Source organism: Coregonus lavaretus (assembly GCF_964263955.1).
Source record: "Coregonus lavaretus genome assembly, chromosome: 12".
Taxonomy (NCBI): domain Eukaryota; kingdom Metazoa; phylum Chordata; class Actinopteri; order Salmoniformes; family Salmonidae; genus Coregonus; species Coregonus lavaretus.
This window is the reverse complement of record NC_139999.1, coordinates 7,721,010-7,737,809: the sequence shown is the minus strand read 5'-3', so window position 1 is coordinate 7,737,809 and position 16,800 is coordinate 7,721,010. Positions and strand designations below refer to the sequence as shown.

Below are 16,800 nucleotides of genomic sequence, written 5' to 3'. Positions count from 1 at the left end.
TCTCAATTGCACGTCACACTGCCCTATGTGAGAATGCTGTTCATTGACTACAACTCAGCATTCAACACCATAGTGCTCACAAAGCTTAGTGAGGGAAAAAAGTATTTGATCCCCTGCTGATTTTGTACGTTTGCCCACTGACAAAGACATGATCAGTCTATAATTTTAATGGTAGGTTTATTTGAACAGTGAGAGACAGAATAACAACAACAAAAATCCAGAAAAACTGTCAAAGAAGTTATGAATTGATTTGCATTTTAATGAGGGAAATAAGTATTTGACCCCTCTGCAAAACATGACTTAGTACTTGGTGGCAAAACCCTTGTTGGCAATCACAGAGGTCAGACATTTCTTGTAGTTGGCCACCAGGTTTGCACACATCTCAGGAGGGATTTTGTCCCACTCCTTTTTGCAGATCTTCTCCAAGTCATTAAGGTTTCGAGGCTGACGTTTGGCAACTCGAACCTTCAGCTCCCTCCACATATGTTCTATGGGATTAAGGTCTGGAGACTGGCTAGGCCACTCCAGGACCTTAATGTGCTTCTTCTTGAGCCACTCCTTTGTTGCCTTGGCCGTGTGTTTTGGGTCATTGTCATGCTGGAATACCCATCCATGACCCATTTTCAATGCCCTGGCTGAGGGAAGGACGTTCTCACCCAAGATTTGACGGTACATGGCCCTGTCCATCGTCCCTTTGATGCGGTGAAGTTGTCCCGTCCCCTTAGCAGAAAAACACCCCCAAAGCATAATGTTTCCACCTCCATGTTTGACGGTGGGGATGGTGTTCTTGGGGTCATAGGCAGCATTCCTCCTCCTCCAAACACGGCGAGTTGAGTTGATGCCAAAGAGCTCGATTTTGGTCTCATCTGACCACAACACTTTCACCCAGTTCTCCTCTGAATCATTCAGATGTTCATTGGCAAACTTCAGACAGGCCTGTATATGTGCTTTCTTGAGCAGGGGGACCTTGCGGGCGCTGCAGGATTTCAGTCCTTCACGGCGTAGTGTGTTACCAATTGTTTTCTTGGTGACTATGGTCCCAGCTGCCTTGAGATCATTGACAAGATCCTTCCGTGTAGTTCTGGGCTGATTCCTCACCGTTCTCATGATCATTGCAAATCCACGAGGTGAGATCTTGCATGGAGCCCCAGGCCGAGGGAGATTGACAGTTCTTTTGTGTTTCTTCCATTTGCGAATAATCGCACCAACTGTTGTCACCTTCTCACCAAGCTGCTTGGCGATGGTCTTGTAGCCCATTCCAGCCTTGTGTAGGTCTACAATAGTGTCCCTGACATCCTTGGAGAGCTCTTTGGTCTTGGCCATGGTGGAGAGTTTGGAATCTGATTGATTGATTGCTTCTGTGGACAGGTGTCTTTTATACAGGTAACAAACTGATATTAGGAGCACTCCCTTTAAGAGTGTGCTGCTAATCTCAGCTCATTACCTGGATAAAAGACCTGGGAGCCAGAAATCTTTCTGATTGAGAGGGGGTCAAATACTTATTTCCCTCATTAAAATGCAAATCAATTTATAACATTTTTGACATGCGTTTTTTTCTGGATATTTTTGTTGTTATTCTGTCTCTCACTGTTCAAATAAACCTACCATTAAAATTATAGACTGATCATTTCTTTGTCAGTGGCAAACGTACAAAATCAGCAGGGGATAAAATACTTTTTTCCCTCACTGTATATACTAGGCGGTGTCAGAGGAAGGCCCAAAAAATTGTCAAAGACTCCAGTCACCCAAATCATAGACTGTTCTCTCTGCTACCGCATGGCAAGCAGTACCGGAGTCTAGGTCCAAAAGGCTCCTTAACAGCTTCTACCCCCAAGCCATAAGCCTGCTGAACAATTAATCAAATGGCCACCTATTTACATTGACACCCTCCCCCTTTGTTTTTACACTGCTGCTGCTACTAGCTGTTTATTATCTATGCATAGTCACTTTACCCCTACCTACATGTACAAATTACCTCGACTAACCTGTACCCCCACACATTGACTCCCACACATTGACTCGGTACCGGTACCCCCTGTATATAGCCTCGTTATTGTTATTTTATTGTGTTACTTTTTATTTTATTTTTTACTTTAGTTTATTTAGTAAATATTTTCTTTAACTCTATTTCTTGAACTGCATTGTTGGTTAAGGGCTTGTAAGTAAGCATTTCACGTTAAGGTCTACACCTGTTGTATTCGGCATATGTGACAAATACAATTTGATTTGATGTGATAGAAGTTGAAGTCATTGTATTGGAAATTAATGATATTGCCCAATCATGTTTTTTTCAACCATTCAAATGATGCGTGTCAATGAAAATCCAAGAACCACAGCCCTATTGACCTAGTAGGCATATGTATGCAGATATGGCTGTGGCATAACTAATCAACACTTCATCATTGTAGAACATCAGTAAACTATCATCAGAATGGTTCCAAGTTCAACATTTTGTTTCTTAATTGCTTACCTGAGTTACCTGTTTGTAAAGTAGCCAAAAACTAGATGCTCATCTCTCTACACTTCAGTCTCCTGCCTCTGCCTCAAACCCAGCCCCGCCCTCGCAGAGTGACTTCTAGTCTAGGGGCGTTCTGTAACAATCTGCAGCGGGCGGCAACTAGCGACACAGCTGCTTTAGCGTTTCTTCTTCTTCCCCTTCTCTTCAGTACGGCTACATCGCTACTCGTTAGCCACAGGACACTATCCGTGCTGCAGGCTTCAAGACATGTTCGTCTACAAGAGTTCCACTCATCCCAGTGAGTGAAATTGGGACTAGTTAGTCTATTGATAACCTACAAACGGTGAGTACAATATTTATTTTACAGATGCGATCAGTTTTTGGTGGTCTTCTGTTCGACTGATTCAAATGAAACGGGAAAGAGAGGAGGTATTTCCTTAGCAGTGGAGCAGAGGACAGCGGCATTGGGAGGGGTGCCTCTACCTCGTTTGAGAAGACGTCTCTACCTCGTTGTTTGAGCAGTTAGCCCGACTTTACCGTTACATTACCAATTCCTAATTTCCGTTGCTGGCGCCACAAATGTAACGAATAGCCTAATCATCAAGACCTGTGCCCGGATTCCAGGAAAGAAACACATCAGAGATTTCTGTGCTAGATCGCAACAATGTTTCAATCCGACTTGTATGTTGTTGGCCGGCCACTTGGGATTTGCAGAGGCATCAGTCAGTGCTCGCGACACAAGATAGTAACGAGGAAGGATGGTTGACAATTTCAATTTGAGAGATTTTGTTTCCTCCATCCTTACAAGTTGCAGAAGTCAGTCCCACACGTGCGATGGGGGAAGACTGCCAGGTTATTGTATTCGTTAAAGTAGACAACAAGATAATAGCCTAAACAGAGAGAGTGTAGATAGAGGTTACTGTAGGTTTTTAAATATTTATCCCATCATGCTCTCTGGCAGTAATAAAATAGTCCCAATAGATTGTGCCTTATTACACTTGTGTAGGCTAATAACAAAAAACACTACTACAATGCAATTAGGCCTACAGAGTAGTCAAATTAGCCTACTGAAGAAACCTACTGTGCAGTATTGGTAGCCTACTAGACTACAGTAATTATAACTACTGGTCATGTAAATTGTTGGAGCTTCGTTGGTTTTGCTTACACTGTGTTGGTGTTTTCCTTGTATTGTTCTTCCAAATCAAGCGTTCTTTAGGGTGTGATTCTTTATTCCTAGTTAAAGAAAAAAAAATCATAGGTCTATGCCAGGAAAATTGGCCACATGTCCTTTAAATTGGCCACATGTCCTTTCTGTGTAAAATGTAAAGTGTGCCTTTGGTATTGTATAGCACTTTGGCTGGGAAGGAAAGCCCTTTAAATGTTTGATGTTTGGGGATGTCTGGAGAGGGTTCTCTGGCTGTTCCTCTCAGCATCTGCACTGGCTGTCAGCTGTGGTTAGGGATGGGACATCAGACACAATACACTGTGCCCACTGCTCACACACACACTGCTCACACACACTACACACTCACACACTGCTAATACACACTACTCAGACACACACTGCTAATACACACACTGCTCACACACACACTGCTCACGCACGCACGCACACACACACACACACACTGGCAGAGCCACAATCACACAGGAACAATGGTGACACACACGTATGAACACACACAAACTCACAGTAAGACATGCACTCATATACACACTTTATTTTGTCACTCATGCATGCACGCACAGACACACACACGCAAACTCTCTCCCAGTAGGAGGTCAGATTAGGGGTTCCTGCGGCTCAGAGCAGCGGGGGGAACCATGATGATGTCGACCCAAATGGCACCAAATTCCCTACATAGTGCACTACTTTTGACCAGGGCCCATGGAACCCTATTCCCTACATAGTGCACTACTTTTTGCTCAAAAGTAGTGCACTATATAGGGAAAAGGGTGCCATTTGGGATGCAGTCGTCATCTGCTCGCTGCAGGACCCCAGCTAGGCCAAATAGAAAGATCTGCCTGATGCACCGGCCAGTAAGCCAGCAGATTAACCGACAGTACTGGCCGCTTAAATGCTTGTTGTAATCAGATAACTGTGATTTAGCATTAGTACTGCATGGCCAAGGGCAAGTCAACAGGTCTAAGCATGACTTAGATGGGAGAGGACGTTTGACTAAGCACGGGTCATGATCAACCAACACGTTTCAATCTGAATAGAAACACACAACAGAAACGCACTGTCTTTGGTCAGCAGGCGGACGGGCGTGTGTGTCTGCGTGTGTCTGTAAGCACTGCTTTCTCTGTGTGTGTGTGTGTGTGTCTGCGCGTGCGTGTGTGTGTGTTTTGTGTGTGTGTGTGTGTGTGTGTAAGCACTGCTTTCTCTCTGTGTGTGTGGCTGTGCGTGCGTGTGTGTGTGTGTGTGTGTGTGTGTGCGTGTCATACATAGCAGCAGGGAAATAAGCTTTCTGCTGCAGTAACATAAACAGGCTGCATTTCATGTTGAAGTGGAACTGCTTTGATGTCAATCATCATGGCTTGAATCTTCTACTAGTCTACAAGCTGAATTAAAACATTGGTCTTCTTTAGTGAGCCTCCCCGGGTGTCTTAGGTTTCAATATTTCATGAGAAGAGAAATCTCCAAATCATGGTGTTGGAATAATCATGCAGCAGTTAGGGTACAAAACGAACTACAGAGAGAGAGAAAACACACACATACACACACTCTAGGGCAGTGACGGTCATGCAATTGCTAATCAACTCGCCGTGTTTGGAGGAGGAGGAATGCTGCCTATGACCCCAAGAACACCATCTTCACCTTCAAACATGTAGGTGGAAACATTATGCTTTGGGGGTGTTTTTCTGCTAAGGGGACAGGACAACTTCACCGCATCAAAGGGACGATGGATGGGACGATGGACGGGGCCCTGTACCGTCAAATCTTGGGTGAGAACCTCCTTCCCTCAGCCAGGGCATTGAAAATGGGTCGTGGATGGGTATTCCAGCATGACAATGACCCAAAACACACGGCCAAGGCAACAAAGGAGTGGCTCAAGAAGAAGCACATTAAGGTCCTGGAGTAGCCTAGCCAGTCTCCAGACCTTAATCCCATAGAAAATCTGTGGAGGGAGCTGAAGGTTCGAGTTGCCAAACGTCAGCCTCGAAACCTTAATGACTTGAAGAAGATCTGCAAAGAGGAGTGGAACAAAATCCCTCCTGAGATATGTGCAAACCTGGTGGCCAACTACAAGAAACGTCTGACCTCTGTGATTGCCAACAAGGGTTTTGCCACCAAGTACTAAGTCATGTTTTGCAGAGGGGTCAAATACTTATTTCCCTCATTAAAATGCAAATCAATTTATAACATTTTTGACATGCGTTTTTCTGAATTTTTGTTGTTGTTATTCTGTCTCTCACTGTTCAAATAAACCTACCATAAAAATTATAGACTGATCATGTCTTTGTCAGTGGGCAAACGTACAAAATCAGCAGGGGATCAAATACTTTTTTCCCTCACTGTATGTGATTTCTTGAGCAGGGGGACCTTGCGGGCGCTGCAGGATTTCAGTCCTTCACTGCGTAGTGTGTTACCAATTGTTTTCTTGGTGACTATGGTCCCAGCTGCCTTGAGATCATTGACAAGATCCTCCCGTGTAGTTCTGGGCTGATTCCTCACCGTTCTCATGATCACTGCAACTCCACAAGCTACTTCCCTCTACACTATCTAGCTACTTCCCTCTACACTGTCTAGCTACTCCCCTCTCCTTACTGGCCTGATATTAGCTACACTGTCTAGCTACTCCTCTCTCCTTACTGGCCTGATATTAGCTACACTGTCTAGCTACTCCTCTCTCCTTACTGACCTGATATTAGCTACACTGTCTAGCTACTCCTCTCTCCTTACTGGCCTGATATTAGCTACACTGTCTAGCTACTTCTCTCTCCTTACTGGCCTGATATTAGCTACACTGTCTAGCTACTCCTCTCTCCTTACTGGCCTGATATTAGCTACACTGTCTAGCTACTTCTCTCTCCTTACTGGCCTGATATTAGCTACACTGTCTAGCTACTCCTCTCTCCTTACTGGCCTGATATTAGCTACACTGTCTAGCTACTTCTCTCTCCTTACTGGCCTGATATTAGCTACACTGTCTAGCTACTCCTCTCTCCTTACTGGCCTGATATTAGCTACACTGTCTAGCTACTCCTCTCTCCTTACTGACCTGATATTAGCTACACTGTCTAGCTACTCCTCTCTCCTTACTGGCCTGATATTAGTTACACTGTCTAGCTACTTCTCTCTCCTTACTGGCCTGATATTAGCTACACTGTCTAGCTACTCCTCTCTCCTTACTGGCCTGATATTAGCTACACTGTCTAGCTACTCCTCTCTCCTTACTGGCCTGATATTAGCTACACTGTCTAGCTACTTCTCTCTCCTTACTGGCCTGATATTAGCTACACTGTCTAGCTACTCCTCTCTCCTTACTGGCCTGATATTAGCTACACTGTCTAGCTACTCCTCTCTCCTTACTGGCCTGATATTAGCTACACTGTCTAGCTACTTCTCTCTCCTTACTGGCCTGATATTAGCTACACTGTCTAGCTACTCCTCTCTCCTTACTGGCCTGATATTAGCTACACTGTCTGCAGGACAATAGTCCTCGGCAAGCGGGAGCGAAGGACACACTGTGCCCATGTTGTTGTTGTTGTTGTTGCCGGCTTGCAGCGCAAATTCTCCCCATTGAGCAGTAGGCTGTGTCACGGTGACATCCAGGTGAGAACTACCAATATTACAAGTTATTTCTCGTGTAGGCTACTATGCTACTTGAAATGTAATCAAGTGGGATGGAACAAATTTGCCATGTTAGCGATGTGATACAGCTGCCCCGTGAAGCTACAGTGGGAAGCACCTCGATACCACACCGTTGCACTGGTCATTCATATATACAGTCATTGGGTCATTCACACCGGCTTGTCGTTAAATTAGCTAATTGGCATAGAGATGGTGACCAATCAAATCAAAGTTTATTAGTGGCGTGCACAGATTTGCAGATGTTATTGCATGTGCAGCGAAATGCTTGTGTTTCTAGCTGCAACCGTGTAGTAATATCTAGCAATACAAAACAATACACACATAATCCAGATCATTATTATAAGAATATTTGTATATATACGATGAGCCATGACTAGAATACAGTATATACACTGAGTGTACTAAATATTAAGAACACCTGCTCTTTCCATGACATAGACTGACCAGGTGAATCCAGGTGAAAGCTGTGATCTCTTATTGATGTCACTTGTTAAATCCACTTCAATCAGTGTAGATGAAGGGGAGGAGACAGGTTAAAGAAGGATTTTTAAGCATTGAGACAATTGAGACTGATTGTGTATGTGTGCCATTCAGATGGTGAATGGGCAAGACAAAATATTTAAGTGCCGTTAAACGGGGTATGGTAGTATTTTGGTATTTGGTATTTGGTATTTTATTAGGATCCCCATTAGCTGTTGCAAAAGCAGTAGCTAGTCTTCCTGGGGTCCACACAAAACATGAAAAATGACATAATACAGAACATGAATAGACGAACAGCTCAAGGACAGAACTACATCATAAAAAAAAGGCACACATAGCCTACATATCAATACATACACACAAACTATCTAGGTCAAATAGAGGAGAGGCCTTGTGCCGTGAGGTGTTGCTTTATCTGTTTTTTGAAACCAGGCTTGGTGTTAATTTGAGCAATATGAGATGGAACGGAGCGCCATGCAATAATGGCTCTATAGAATACTGTACGCTTTCTTGAGTTTGTTCTGGATTTGGGGACTGTGAAAAGACCCCTGGTGGCATGTCTGGTGGGGTAAGTGTGTGTGTCAGAGCTGTGTGTAAGTTGATTATGCAAACAATTTGGAATTTTCAACACATTCATGTTTCTTTTAAAAAGAAGAAGTGATGCAGTCAGTCTCTCCTCAACTCGTATCCAAGAGAGACTGGCATGCATAGTATTTATATCAGCGCTCTGATTACAATGAAGAGCAAGACGTGCCACTCTGTTCTGGGCCAGCTGCAGCGCATCTAGGTCTATCCATGCAGCACTCGACCACACGACTGGACAATAATCAAGATAAGACAAAAATAGAGCCTGCGTGGTGTCAGAAAAGCAGAGCATCTCTTTATTACGGACAGTCCTCTCCCCATCTTTACAACCATTGAATCTATATGTTTAAACCATGACAGTTTACAATCTAAGGTAACACCAACTTGTTCAACAGCCACACCATTCATTACCAGATTCAGCTGAGGTCTAGAACTTAGGGAATGATTTGTACCAAATACAATGCTCTTAGTTTTAGAGATGTTCAGGACAAGTTTATTACTGACCACCCATTCCAAAACAGACTGCAACTCTTTGATAAGGGTTTCAGTGACTTCATTAGCTGTGGTTGCTGATGCGTATATAGTTCAATCATCAGCATACATAGACACACATGCTTTGTTTAATGACAGTGGCAAGTCATTGGTAAAAATAGAAAAGAGTAGAGGGCCTAGAAAGCTGCCCTGTGGTACACCACACTTTACATGTTTGACATTAGAGAAGCTTCCATTAAAGAAAACCATTTGAGTTCTATTAGATAGCTCTGAATCCACAATATGGCAGAGGTTGAAAAGCCATAAAAGATATGCTTTTTCAACAACAGGTTATGGTCAATAATATCAAAGGCTGCACTGAAATCTAACAGTACAGCTCCCACAATCATCTTATTATCAATTTATTTAAACCAATCATCAGTCATTTGTGTCAGTGCAGTACATGTTGAGTGTCCTTTTCTATAAGCATGCTGAAAGTCTGTTAATTTGTTTACAGAGAAGTACCATTGTATTTGGTCAAACACCACTTTTTCCAACAGTTTGCTAAGAGCTGGTAGCAAGCTGATAGGTCTGCTGTTAGAACCAGTAAAGGCCGCTTTACCACTCTTGGGTAGCGGAATGACTTTGGCTTCCCACCAGGCCTGAGGACAAAGACTTTCCTCTAGGCTCAGATTAAAGATATGAGTGATAGGAGTGGCTATAGAGTCAGTTACCATCCTCAGTAGCTTTCCATCAATGCCAGGAGGTTTGTCATTATTGATCGATGATAATACTTTTTCCACATCTCCCAAAATTCAAACTTGCAATGCTTTTCTTTCATTATTTGTTTCTTTAGGCATGAATACGATGGCTCACAGTTCGTTGTTGTCATTTCCTGCCTAAGTTTGGCCACTTTGCCAATGAAGTAATCATTAATATAATTGGCAACATCAAATGGGTTTGTGATGAATAAGCCATCTGATTCGATGAAAGATGGAGTTAAATTAATCTTTCTGCCCATAATTTCATTTAAAGTTTTTTCCCCATCATGCTTTATATCATTGATCTTGGCTTCATAATACAGTTTCTTCTTCTTTTTGCTGTGTTTAGTCACATAATTTCTCAATTTGCATTAAGTCAACCAGTCAGATGTGCAGCGAGACTTAATAGCCACTCCTTTTGCCCCATCTCTTTCAACCATACAGTTTTTCAATTCCTCATCAATCCATGGAGCCTTAACAGTTCTAACAGTCAGTTTCCTAACAGGTGCATATTTATCAATAATTGGAAGAAGCAATTTCATAAATTCATCAAGTGCAACATCTGGATGCTCCTTATTAATCACATCAGACCAACAAATCTTTTTTAACATCATCCACATAAGTCACAACAAAATCTTTTGTATGATCTCTTATACACTATTTTAGGCCCAGCTTTTGGAACTTTGGCTTTCCTGGATATAGCCACTATATTGTGATCACTGCATCCAATGGGTACGGATACAGCTTTAGAACAAAGTTCTACAGTATTAGTAAAAATGAAAGAAAAGGCTTTAGATGTGGCAAGTGAACCTGCAACCACAACACTTTAATAACACTTGACATAAGATCTTCTCCAAGCATTACAGGGATATGGCTCTGAATATATACAGCAACACCTCCCCCATAAGCATTCCTGTCTCTTCTATAGATGTTATATCCTTGTATTGCTACTGCTGTATCATCAAATGAATTATCTAAGTGAGTCTCAGAAATGGCTAATATATGAACGTTATCTGATGTTAGCAAGTTATTGAATTAATGAATCTTATTTCTAAGGCTACATGTTATTAATATGGGCTATTTTCAGCCCTTTCCTGGTTAGCTTATCAGAGATAGACATAATATGGAAAAGAGCAAACAAAGCAAGAGAAACAAATATACATTCAGCAGTCCATTAATAAATTGGTGTGTGTGTGCTGCGGGGTTGAAGCTACGAACCCATAGGCTTGGCTCTCTCAACCATTCCAGGCTTCTGGGAGGGAGGGTGTACAATGAGCCTGTCATAGCGGATGTAAGGAAATGCCCCCACGCGCTCTTGCAGCTGGGATAAGATATTTCCTCTTCTGTCGCACTCCCTCCAAAGATTTTCTATGGGATTGAGATCTGGAGACTGGCTAGGCCACTCCAGGACCTTGAAATGCTTCTTACGAAGCCACTCCTTCGTTGCCCGGGCGGTGTGTTTGGGATCATTGTCATGCTGAAAGACCCAGCCACGTTTCATCTTCAATGCCCTTGCTGATGGAAGGAGGTTTTCACTAAAAATCTCACGATACATGGCCCCATTCATTCTTTCCTTTACACGGATCAGTCGTCCTGGTCCCTTTGCAGAAAAACAGCCCCAAAGCATGATGTTTCCACCCCCATGCTTCACAGTAGGTATGGTGTTCTTTGGATGCAACTCAGCATTCTTTGTCCTCCAAACACAACGAGTTTAGTTTTTACCAAAAAGTTCTATTTTGGTTTCATCTGACCATATGACATTCTCCCAATCCTCTTCTGGATCATCCAAATGCACTCTAGCAAACTTCAGACAGGCCTGGACATGTACTGGCTCAAGCAGGGGGACACGTCTGGCACTGCAGGATTTGAGTCCCTGGCGGCGTAGTGTGTTACTGATGGTAGGCTTTGTTACTTTGGTCCCAGCTCTCTGCAGGTCATTCACTAGGTCCCTCTGTGTGGTTCTGGGATTTCTGCTCACCGTTCTTGTGATCATTTTGACCCCACGGGGTGAGATCTTGCGTGGAGCCCCAGATCAAGGGAGATTATCAGTGGTCTTGTATGTCTTCCATTTCCTAATAATTGCTCCCACAGTTGATTTCTTCAAACCAAGCTGCTTACCTATTGCAGATTCAGTCTTCCCAGCCTGGTGCAGGTCTACAATTGTGTTTCTGGTGTCCTTTGACAGCTCTTTGGTCTTGGCTATAGTGGAGTTTGGAGTGTGACTGTTTGAGGTTGTGGACAGGTGTCTTTTATACTGATAACAAGTTCAAACAGGTGCCATTAATACAGGTAACGAGTGGAGGACAGAGGAGCCTCTTAAAGAAGAAGTTACAGGTCTGTGAAAGCCAGAAATCTTGCTTGTTTGTAGGTGACCAAATACTTATTTTCCACCATAATTTGCAAATAAATTCATAAAAAATCCTACAATGTGATTTTCTGGATTATTTTTTCTCAATTTGTCTGTCATAGTTGACGTGTACCTATGATGAAAATTACAGGCCTCTCTCATCTTTTTAAGTGGGAGAACTTGCACAATTGGTGGCTGACTAAATACTTTTTTCCCCCACCGTATGTACTGTACAAAGGGCAGCAGGGCAGGGTACTGGGCGGAGGCCGGCTAGTGGTGAGTGTTTAACAGTCTGATGGCCTGGAGATAGAAGCTGTTTATCAGTCTCTCAATCCCAGCTTTAATGCACCTGTACTGTCTCCGCCTTCTAGATGGTTGCGGGGTGAACAGGCCGTGGCTCGGATGGCTGAGGTCCTTGATGATCTTCTTGGCCTTCCTGTGACACCGGGTGCTGTAGATGTCCCCGGGGGCAGGCAGTGTGCCCCCGGTGATGCATTGGGCTGACTGCACCACCCTCTGGGGAGCCCTGCGGTTGCGGGTGGTGCGGCTGCCGTACCAGGCGGTGATACAGCCTGACAGGTGCATCTGTAGTAGTTTGTGAGGGTCTTATGGGACAATACTACAAGTTGTTTCTCCCTCGCCCATCAAAATAAAGGTTGTACCTAGTGCCTTGCTGCTGGTGTTCTCAGCTAGCCAGTATGAACTAGGCTCATCAGGGCGACAGACTGAACTGCCTGAACCAAATCCATTCGTCTCCACTCGACTCTCAACCGCGCGACAAACGTCATCAATTTGGGCACCAGGCGTGTCCGTATAGCCTACCACTTTCCTCCCGCTTTGACTGTGCAGTGTGGGTAGAAAAAGCGATTGTTGTCCTTGTTATGAAATTATTGACTTTACCCTGTATGTCTTAAAATGACCATATACACTGATTTGTTTAAAACAAAACTACCTAAACCATTGCTGATGTTGAACCTGAACAATCAAAATAACATCTAGTGCAGCCTAAGCCTCGATCAGCAGGTAGACTGTATAGCCAGGTGAGAGTTGATCAGCAGGTAGACTGTATAGCCAGGTGAGAGTTGATCAGCAGGTAGAATGTATAGCCAGGTGAGAGTTGATCAGCAGGTAGACTGTATAGCCAGGTGAGAGTTTATCAGCAGGTAGACTGTATAGCCAGGTGAGAGTTTATCAGCAGGTAGACTGTATAGCCAGGTGAGAGTTGATCAGCAGGTAGACTGTATAGTCAGGTGAGAGTTGATCAGCAGGTAGACTGTATAGCCAGGTGAGAGTTGATCAGCAGGTAGACTGTATAGCCAGGTGAGAGTTGATCAGCAGGTAGACTGTATAGTCAGGTGAGAGTTGATCAGCAGGTAGACTGTATAGCCAGGTGAGAGTTGATCAGCAGGTAGACTGTATAGCCAGGTGAGAGTTGATCAGCAGGTAGACTGTATAGCCAGGTGAGAGTTGATCAGCAGGTAGACTGTATAGCCAGGTGAGAGTTGATCAGCAGGTAGATTGTATAGCCAGGTGAGAGTTGATCAGCAGGTAGACTGTATAGCCAGGTGAGAGTTGATCAGCAGGTAGACTGTATAGCCAGGTGAGAGTTGATCAGCAGGTAGACTGTATAGCCAGGTGAGAGTTGATCAGCAGGTAGACTGTATAGCCAGGTGAGAGTTGATCAGCAGGTAGACTGTATAGCCAGGTGAGAGTTGATCAGCAGGTAGACTGTATAGCCAGGTGAGAGTTGATCAGCAGGTAGACTGTATAGCCAGGTGAGAGTTGATCAGCAGGTAGACTGTATAGCCAGGTGAGAGTTGATCAGCAGGTAGACTGTATAGCCAGGTGAGAGTTGATCAGCAGGTAGACTGTATAGCCAGGTGAGAGTTGATCAGCAGGTAGACTGTATAGCCAGGTGAGAGTTGATCAGCAGGTAGACTGTATAGCCAGGTGAGTCGTGTCTCAGGCGGTTGCTTAACCTACTTTATTCCGGTAAAACACCATTTTCAACAGCGCATTTGATAACAATAACCTAGCAAATTACATTGGTTGTCACTCAGTTACTTAAGCCTAATTTTGTGCAAGCCATTTTAACCTAGCGTAGCAGGCGTAAAAGAAACGCCTGAAACTAGATCCCCCACATTCTGATCTTGACCCCCAAAAAATCACAGGCTCTGTCTTCCATTTCCCTGGAAACCAGAACATCTGGTTGTTGGGGACCCTCAGAGGCTAGTCAGCATGGGAAGCTGGGCACGGTGTACAGTTTGACTAGGCTACTGATATTGCCTGGGTTGTTCACCATGCAAAATTACTTTTTGATCAATTACTGTCAACACTGTTAAATGCTTAGTTCGACACTGAAGGAGAGGTTGCATCAGTTGAAAGATGAAAGGTATTTTCGGAAGTTAGAAAAAGTAATATAGCAAAAGTTTTTTTTACCGGAGATTCGTAACTTTTGAATCGATTTTCTGACCGATGCATGCTACATTTGGATTGGTTTGGGGTGAATCGTTACATCCCTAGTACAACAGCGTGTGTGTGTGTGTGTGTGTGTGTGTGTGTGTGTGTGTGTGTGTGTGTGTGGACTGTGTGTGTGTGTGTGTGTGTGTGTGTGTGTGTCTTTCCTTGACCCAACTAGTGCTGCATTACAGAAGTTTGCACTGTTGTTCTATCTCACTAGCTAACAGGGCATCTCCTGCAGTGACTGTCCCCGGGCATGCTATCCTAAAGCCCTACACTGGCTCTACCTCACTGGCTCTACCTCACTGGCTCTACCTCACTGGCTCTACCTCACTAACAGGGCATCTCCTGCAGTGACTGTCCCCAGGCATGCTATCCTATAGCCCTACACTGGCTCTACCTCACTGGCTCTACCTCACTGGCTCTACCTCACTGGCTCTACCTCACTGGCTCTACCTCACTGGCTCTACCTCACTAACAGGGCATCTCCTGCAGTGACTGTCCCCAGGCATGCTATCCTATAGCCCTACACTGGCTCTACCTCACTGGCTCTACCTCACTGGCTCTACCTCACTGGCTCTACCTCACTGGCTCTACCTCACTGGCTAACACACTAACTGGCTAAAACACCCAACATCTCCTACAATGTCTGTCCTCAGCCCCAGACATGCTAAAACCTTACACCAATCACTGGCTGGGGCTCAATGTGCACAGGAAGGGTTAGCAGGAAGTTATCTCACAGTGTTTGTGGCCTGTGCTCAAATGGCAGGAAGGCATGTGACCTGTGGAGCCACTGTGAGGTTTTTTCCTCCCTCCTACAGTATTGTTGTGGAAAGCAGAGCAGAGCAGAGCACAACAGAGCAGAGTATAGTACAACAGAGCAGAGTATAGTACAACAGAGCAGAGTAGAGTACAGCAGAGCAGAGTATAGTACAACAGAGCAGAGTACAGCAGAGCAGAGTATAGTACAACAGAGCAGAGTATAGTACAGCAGAGCAGAGCAGAGTACAGCAGAGTATAGTACAACAGAGCAGAGTATAGTACAGCAGAGCAGAGTACAGCAGAGCAGAGTATAGCACAACAGAGCAGAATATAGTACAACAGAGCAGAGTATAGTACAGCAGAGCAGAGTATAGTACAGCAGAGCAGAGTATAGTACAGCAGAGCAGAGTATAGTACAACAGAGCAGAGTATAGTACAACAGAGCAGAGTATAGTACAGCAGAGCAGAGTATAGTACAGCAGAGCAGAGTATAGTACAGCAGAGCAGAGCAGAGTATAGTACAACAGAGCAGAGTATAGTACAACAGAGCAGAGTGCGCATTAGAGTAGCGATTCTAACTGGTGGGTCATAACACAAATTTGGGTTGCGGGAGATTTTGAGTAAAAAATAAAAATAATTGGTGAAGTGAAATGAAAAAAAGAACTTGTTACAAAAAATTCTAAAAAATAATTTTACACAGGTCCTAATCCAGGCACTTGTCATCTCCTGTCTGGATTACTGCAACTCGCTGTTGGCTGGGCTCCCTGCCTGTGCCATTAAGCCCCTACAACTCATCCAGAATGCCGCAGCCCGTCTGGTCTTCCCAAGTTCTCTCACGTCACCCCGCTCCTCCGCACACTCCACTGGCTTCCAGTTGAAACTCGCATCTGCTACAAGACCATGGTGCTTGCCTACGGAGCTGTGAGGGGAACGGCACCTCCGTACCTTCAGGCTCTGATCAGTCCCTACACCCAAACGAGGGCATTGCGTTCATCCACCTCTGGCCTGCTGGCCCCCCTACCTCTGCGGAAGCACAGTTCCCGCTCAGTCCAGTCAAAACTGTTCGCTGCTCTGGCACCCCAATGGTGGAACAAGCTCCCTCACGACGCCAGGACAGCGGAGTCACTCACCACCTTCCGGAGACACTTGAAACCCCACATCTTTAAGGAATACCTGGGATAGGATAAAGTAATCCTTCTACCCCCCCCTTACCCCACCCCAAAGAAAGGAAAAAAAAAACATTGTAAAGTGGTTATCCCACTGGCTATAAGGTGAATGCACCAATTTGTAAATAAATATATGTAAAGTGGTGGGTGCATATGTATTCAGCCCCTTTGCTATGAAACCCCTAAATAAGATCTGGTGCAACCAATTACCTTCAGAAGTCACATCATTAGTTAAATAAAGTCCACCTGTGTGCAATCTTAGTGTCACATATCTCAGTATATATACACCTGTTCTGAAAGGCCCCAGAGTCTGCAACACCACTAAGCAAGGGGCACCACCAAGCAAGCAGCACCGGGAAGACCAAGGAGCTCTCCAAACAGGTCAGGGACAAAGTTGTGGAGAAGTACAGATCAGGGTTGGGTTATAAAAAAATATCAGAAACTTTGAACATCCCACGGAGCACCATTAAATCCATTATTAAAAAATGGAA

The 16,800-nt window shown here is 44.3% G+C and overlaps 1 protein-coding gene across 1 annotated transcript in view; it reads left to right on the top strand.

Annotated features, from left to right (window-relative positions):
• The first annotated feature begins 2,710 nt into the window (after positions 1-2,710).
• LOC311138423 (protein phosphatase 1 regulatory inhibitor subunit 16B-like) overlaps positions 2,711-16,800 on the top strand; it is a 98,672-nt gene continuing 84,582 nt past the window's right edge. Inside the window, exon 1 of the mRNA XM_084173105.1 lies at positions 2,711-2,801. The gene's annotated coding sequence lies outside the window, so the exon portion shown is untranslated. The remainder of the gene's footprint in view (positions 2,802-16,800) is intronic.